Source organism: Tauraco erythrolophus, chromosome 1 (genome assembly GCF_009769465.1).
Source record: "Tauraco erythrolophus isolate bTauEry1 chromosome 1, bTauEry1.pri, whole genome shotgun sequence".
NCBI classification, from domain to species: Eukaryota; Metazoa; Chordata; class Aves; order Musophagiformes; family Musophagidae; genus Tauraco; species Tauraco erythrolophus.
The window spans coordinates 101,625,603-101,632,103 of record NC_141465.1 but is presented as its reverse complement, the minus strand read 5'-3'; the positions used below and the strand labels follow the sequence as shown (position 1 = coordinate 101,632,103).

At 48.0% G+C, this 6,501-nt stretch overlaps 1 protein-coding gene across 1 annotated transcript in view; it reads left to right on the top strand.

Annotated features, from left to right (window-relative positions):
* Window positions 1-30: 30 nt before the first annotated feature.
* ELF1 (E74 like ETS transcription factor 1) overlaps window positions 31-6,501 on the top strand; it is a 97,133-nt gene continuing 90,662 nt past the window's right edge. The window contains exon 1 of the mRNA XM_086620278.1: window positions 31-121. The gene's annotated coding sequence lies outside the window, so the exon portion shown is untranslated. The remainder of the gene's footprint in view (window positions 122-6,501) is intronic.

The following is a 6,501-nucleotide window of genomic DNA, read 5'->3' as shown; positions in this document are numbered from 1 at the left end:
CCGCGCTCTCCTCCCCCGCCCTTCCCCACCTCCTGCCTGCGCCTGCTCCTCCTCCCCCGCCCCGGGAGAGGCGAGCGCGCTGCGGGGAGCCGCTCCGAGAGGGAGTCGCCACTGCCGCTCGGTGAGTGCCACCCGCCGCGCGCCACAGGTTGCGGCGAGACCCGCGCTCGAGGGGACGGGGAGGTTCTGCCCCCTCCCCCGCGGGGAGCGAGCTTCCCGGAGCCGCAGGTTCGAGCCCCGCCGCCGGCAGCACCCCGTGCCGGGCTGTTCCTGCCCCGCCGCGGCTGTGGGAGACGGGAGGGGCGGGAGGGGGTTGTGAAGGGGCTGCGGACTGCGAACGCGCAGCGGTGCAGCGCCCGCGGGCAGCGGCGCCTCGTCCCGCCGGACCCCGCTGCCAACTTTTCTGAGGAGTTCGGGCTGCGCGTGTCCCGGGAAGGGGGGGGGGGGGGGGGGGAAGAGCTGCGTGCCATCTTCGCCGCCTTCTGCTCCCCCTGCCGCCGCCCCGCGCTCCCGGTCGGCTGCCTCTCACCGCCGTCGTGGGGCAGCGACGGCTCCGCGCTGTCGGGGCGCGGGGGCGCGCGCGCGGGACGGTTGGCGGCCGCGCGCCCCCCGCGCGGGGAGGCCGCGGCGCGTGCTTGCGGCGCCGTGCCGGGGACGGGGAGAGGGGCCGAGGGCCGGCGCCGCCCCGGTCACGGTCACACACCGGCGCTCCCGACACGTCGTCCCCAGGGGAGCCGCGCTGCCGCCCGGGGGTGTTCGTCCCTCCCGTGCCTCCGGGTGGCTGGGGCCGGGGAAGCGGGAGAAGCCCCTCCTCAGCTGCTTCCCTCCTCCAAATAAAACGCGTACCGGGTTTCTGTTCCACCCTCCTCAGCGCTGTGTGACTTATTTCCCGACGGTGCCACGCAAAAAAAAACCAAAAAACGTTAATTCACCTACTACAGCAGGCAACCTTTTTGCTACAGTTACGCACAAGGGCGGAGGGCGGAGGAGAAGCCTGGGGAGTGAGTCACGGATTTAAGAGGCCCTCTGGTTGTTTATGACAAGAACAGGGGCGGCTCACTCAACGTGTGGGAAATAAGTGAAAAAAAAAAAGAGTTGCTTAAATTCAGAATAAAAGGATAAGACAGAGGTGCCCGTGCGTATCGCACACCCCCTGCCCCAGCTTGCAGCCTGAAGAAGGAGGAGGGGAAGTAATGCTGCTTTTTCCTGCGGGAGGAGTTGCGGTCAGACTGTCATAGCTAACGGTGGTAGCTATGCGTTTGTCAGCGTTTCCATTATAAGTGTAGTTTTTATGTAGTTTACAACTTGGTTATAAAAATATGCACTGTGTTGAAACTTGGTCGACGGCCTCTTCCTCAGAAACATCTTTTAAGCAAAGTTTTAAACTACTCTGCTTAGATGCTAAGTGGAAATTCGTGGAAAATACTGGCTTTTTATGTTTCTCTGAACTTTAAAACTTAGCTACTTACGCACATGGACGCGTTTACAGCTGTTAGTCCAAAAAAAAAATTTTCCCCCCACGAAGTTCATTAAGTTAGGGAAGATTTTTAAAGGCTTGGCTGCTGCAGGCATTGCTCTTTACGCCTTAATTAGTGCCGCAGAGACTCTCTGAAGACTCTCCGCATGGTCTGTGCCGCCTCGCGTTAGGGCACCCACCTACAGAAGTGACGTGGGGCACTGCGTGCCCGCGCAGCTCAGACCGTCCTGTGCCAGGAAGGACGCTTCGAACGCCTCAGCACTGCATGTAAGAAGCCGGTGTTAAAATGAAGGCAGAATACGTTAACTTTCCTCTGTGTGATTGTTTTATTTATTTATTTATTTATTTATTTATTTATTTATTTATTTATTTGTGTCTGTTCAATTGCCGCTTCTGAGACGGGGAACAAGCACAGCATTTAAGAGGTTTCGTTTGTATACCTCTGTGTATACGCTTATCTGGATCCTGCGAAACATGCCTGCCACCCAGTGGATGTAGCCGATCTCTATATATGCTGTATTCTATACATTGACCACCCCTACACCCCACCCAGCCCTACCCCGTGCAAAGCAAAGCGCTCAGGAGTTGTAAAACGCCAGGCTCATCTGGCTGCGCTGGACCTGTGCACGATGATGGTGTCTGTCGTGACATGATTTTAGCCTGGAGAAGAGGAGGCTGAGGGGAGACCTGATTACAGCCTACAAATACTTGAGAAAAGATGATAGGGAGGTAGCGGAAGGGCTCTTTACATCAGTGTTGCGTGATAGAACAAGAGGAAATGGGCATAAGCTTAGTCAGGGGAGATTCAGGTTGGATGTTAGAAAGTATTTCTTCTCTGAAAGGGTTGTCAGCCACTGGAATAAGCTGCCCAGGGAGGTGGTTGAGTCCCCATCCCTGGATGTGTTTAAGAAAAGGGTGGATGATCTACTTAGCGATATGGTTTAATGGGGATTGGGGACGGTTGGACTGGATGATCTCTAAGGTCTTTTCCAACCTAGAAATCTATGAATCTATAATCCACCGCTGTCCTTCCCGGCCAGCTCGACTGATGAACCAGAGATGTGTCCACCAAGGTGTAGCAGTCAGAAGGGGTGATGTGAACAAGACAGATGATTATACGCAGAAGCACAGACAGTTTCACGCCTGAGACGGCTGGAGAATTGGATTTTGCGACCTCTGCCTTTCCCATAGGATTTCCATGTAAATGTAAAGTTTTTCGCACGTGGCTGTTGGTTTTTCTGAGTGCCTGTTGTGAGTCCCTGGGATCTGCTGTGCAGTTGTGCTGAACTCATCCATCTGGAGAAGTCAATGGCTGTTTGCTGTTGATGGACAGAAGATGTTTTGTAGGTCTAAGCGTATTAGAAATACAAGTCTTGAGTGTCAGAACTGCTCGCTCAGTGTCTGTAGCTTTTTGCTTCCCACCTTTAAAAAAACATGAATAATGGCATCCTTTATCTTACAGATTACTGCAGTGATGAGAACCATAAAAGAACCTGTGAGAAAAGAAATAATTCCCTCTCTGGATTCGATGCGTGTAGCGACACTCTAGAGAACAAGGGCGAAAAGAGGAATTTGTGTGTTAATTGTAGTAAAGCTGCTATGGGGGGAAAAAAAATGTGACCAGGTCAGTCACAATTAGAGATTGACGTGTGTATATAAGCAATAGGAGAAGGTTCTAATTATTGTAGGCCACTTAGTTCTAATAATTCCTCAGTTCTGCTGTGTTAGTCACATTTTTAATACTGCTTTTTGCGTGTAATTTCCTGGGTTTTCTTTCTTTTAGGAAAAGAGATGAAAAGAAGATAGGCAGCCTAGGGTAGCATACTCGTGTAGCCATCTTTCATCGGCTAGGTTCCTAAGGTAATGCCTGGGACTCTGCTGTTTGAGCTCTCTGTTGAGGATAATTGGTGACAGTGGGTCATGGCTGTGGTCCACGTCGCTGCGAAGACCTGTAGACTGGGGCAGGGCAAGGAGAAGCAAGACTCCTGCTGATGTCCCAAGTACCTGATGCCATCATGGCCTCCACCAGCCCTTAGATGGAAAGCCTGGAGCCTGCTGCCGCACCTTGGCTTGGAGTGCAGTTATTCGAGCTGCAGCTCTGTCCTACACGGCTGGTGGGGGAGAAGTTGCTTATTGCTGTGGGAATGGCCTATGTCATCTGATCAGCATGAGGAGTTGAGAAGAATGTGGACATGGCCTAGAGAATACCTACTGAAAATGCACAAACTGCAGTTCGTTTTTGGATGTTTGACCAAATGAGGTTGGATTTTTCATGGGGGCAGCACAAAAGACACCCCTGGTATTGCAGCTCCAGCCCTCATGTCACATTTCAAATCTGTTGCCAACAGCTGGAAGGGCACTATAGCTTTCCAAATTTGCCAGAGATTTCTATTAACATTGAAAGACAGTATTTTCCGGGGCCTTGTTCTGAAAACAGCTGAAGTATTTTGGCTGAGTTTTTCTAATCGCTGTCTGCCTCTTTCTGCACCCTTCCCTCCGAGGCAAACCTCTACAACACATGGAACAAAATTTAGCCTGAGGCAGACATTTAGCTCGGAAAATTTCAACCCAAACAGTCAAAGCCTGGCCAAGTTACAAGCAGCTGGAAGCAGCATCTTGATTTGGAAGTGTTCAGCAGCTGCCTAATAGACAGTGCTACAAGCTTTGTCCATATTGTGTATATGTTTATGTAAACGGAAATATGCTTCTGAATTATAATATTAAATTATAATATTAATTAATAGGTTACTCAGTTGACTAGTTGACACTCAGTTGTTTCTGATTTTTTTTTAACAGAGAATCAAACCTAAAGCTCTTTGGTTAATTGTATGAATGCTTTCCCTTACTCAAATTGTTCATTGTTGTTTTCCTGGCACGAAATTGAAAATTTTAAAATGGAGCCTCTGAAATAAATGACAAGTCAGGGCTTACTCGTTCTGAATCTTTCAGAATGACTTAATAATTGTTAAAGACCAATTTACAGTAGAACTAGAGCAAATTGCTTCCCAGCGTTTTGAATTGTGAAAAACCACATCTCCAAATTCCTAAGCTATTCATCAACTGTTCTATTGTAGCAGACTCACCCTATATTGTGTCCCTGATATATCTATTAACTCTGCAGTGAAGTGTGAGTTTAAAACAATTGTGCCATGGAGTCACTGTGGAATAAATACGACAAACATTGGCAAAGTTGCTTCATAAATCTTTCTCAGTTTAGAGAGGAACTTAGGCGTGCCTTGCTTCTATGGGAGTGCAGCTGTTTCTTGCGGGGTCCCTCGGGGGCTGGATCTTGGTGTAAGGCTGTTTAATATCGTTATTTTTGCACTTTTTATGATGATATCTCATCATCAGCAAGAGATAACATGCAGTTTTGTGCCTGTATGGAGTACGTTACTAGTACAGCATACTCCAAATCGTTTTTTAAAATGGTTAGCATCCAGCCAAAGGCATTTTTCATGCAGCCAGATACAAAGGATCCAGGAATGCAGTTACACCAGCAGGATAGGAGACTGTCTTCAAACTGGTAGCTTGAAAGAAGGCTTAAGAATTTGTGCAGAGGATCATCTCAACGGGAGTTTTCATTATAATGCTGCGTCTGAATTGTGGTCTTCGGCTGTATGGCAATATAAATATTGCACAGAAATAGGAAAGTACGTGGCATTAGTAAGATCACGTGAATTCCGTGTCTGATTTTGCTGCTCACACGTGAGGAAGGATGTGAAATATTAGTAAGAGTGCAGTGACAAAAGTGATCTGGGGTTTGGAAGCCATGCTTCACAATGCAGGGTGTACCGAGTTTATTCAGCTCAGAAGAGACTGAGAGGGGCAATGATGCCTGTATATATCATTCGTATGTGCGAGGAAATACATGATACTTACTTGACCTATTAAAACATCCAGTGTCTGGTAGATGAAGTTAGATATGCTGTACCTTCAAATAATAATTAGCAACGAGGGCAATAAAGCATTGTAATGGATTTGCTGTTGCTGAGTGTTTAAAGGCAGGTGGGATTTCCTTCTCAAAGATGTGCTTTGGCTAAGTTCAGTGGAGGACATTTCCAGTGCGTGTAGAAGGGGGAAGGACTGTGCTCTGTTCATCTACGTTTTTCCCTTGATTGAGAAAACAAGATTATTTGCAGTGCTTTCTGTGTATTGTAGCACAGGCTGCTACCTTGGACAAGATTCTAATAAAAAGTCATGCTTCAGAACTTGGCTGGTTTTCTCATGGGTCAGGAGGACCATTTTTTCTTGGTGCCTAATTTGGCTTCTGGGATTATGATTAATTATTGTATACTATTTACTTTCCTCCAGAGCATCAACATCTGGTGGCAGCTGGAGACAGGATATCAGGTACTCACCTCCCTCACTTACTGCTCTCTGTCAGTACAGAGTCCTCACTTATTCCCAGGTTGGTGTACTGTCTTTCTTTGCTCAGGATACTGACAGCTGTATTCAGGGATGAGGAAAATTTCCCTGTCATTAGGTAGGCAGGGACATCGCTCACCATTTAGAAGTCAGCTGCTGAGGGCTCATGGTACCTGCAAGCCCGCTCTCCCCTTTAACCCCATCTCTGTCCTTTGGGCATGCCTCTCCTGCCACCAGATCTCCTGCTGCAAGCAGACACCAGAGACGGGGACAGAGCCATGCATGCATATGGCTTGGCAGCGTAGCACCTCCAGCAGTCGCTAAAACAACAGAAGTTGTGGTGGTGAAATCATTTTGTAACCTGAAACACATGACTGACTGCTCACATCAAGTTGAAGCATTACCTGCAGAGTTCCTTTTCAGGCAGCTTCATGACAAAGCTTAATTTTAATTTAATTCAGCCTGGGAATTGCACTTGAGCCTAGACAGTTATGCGATGATGTTTTATAATTGCTTAGTTCGTTCTTTTAAATAGAACAAACGCACATTTTTTCCTCTGGCATCGGAACTAGGATAAATATACTTTAAGTGTTAAAAGTATATTTTTCTGTAAAAAATTTATTTTATTGTACCTGCTCTAGGATACATGGTACACAAAA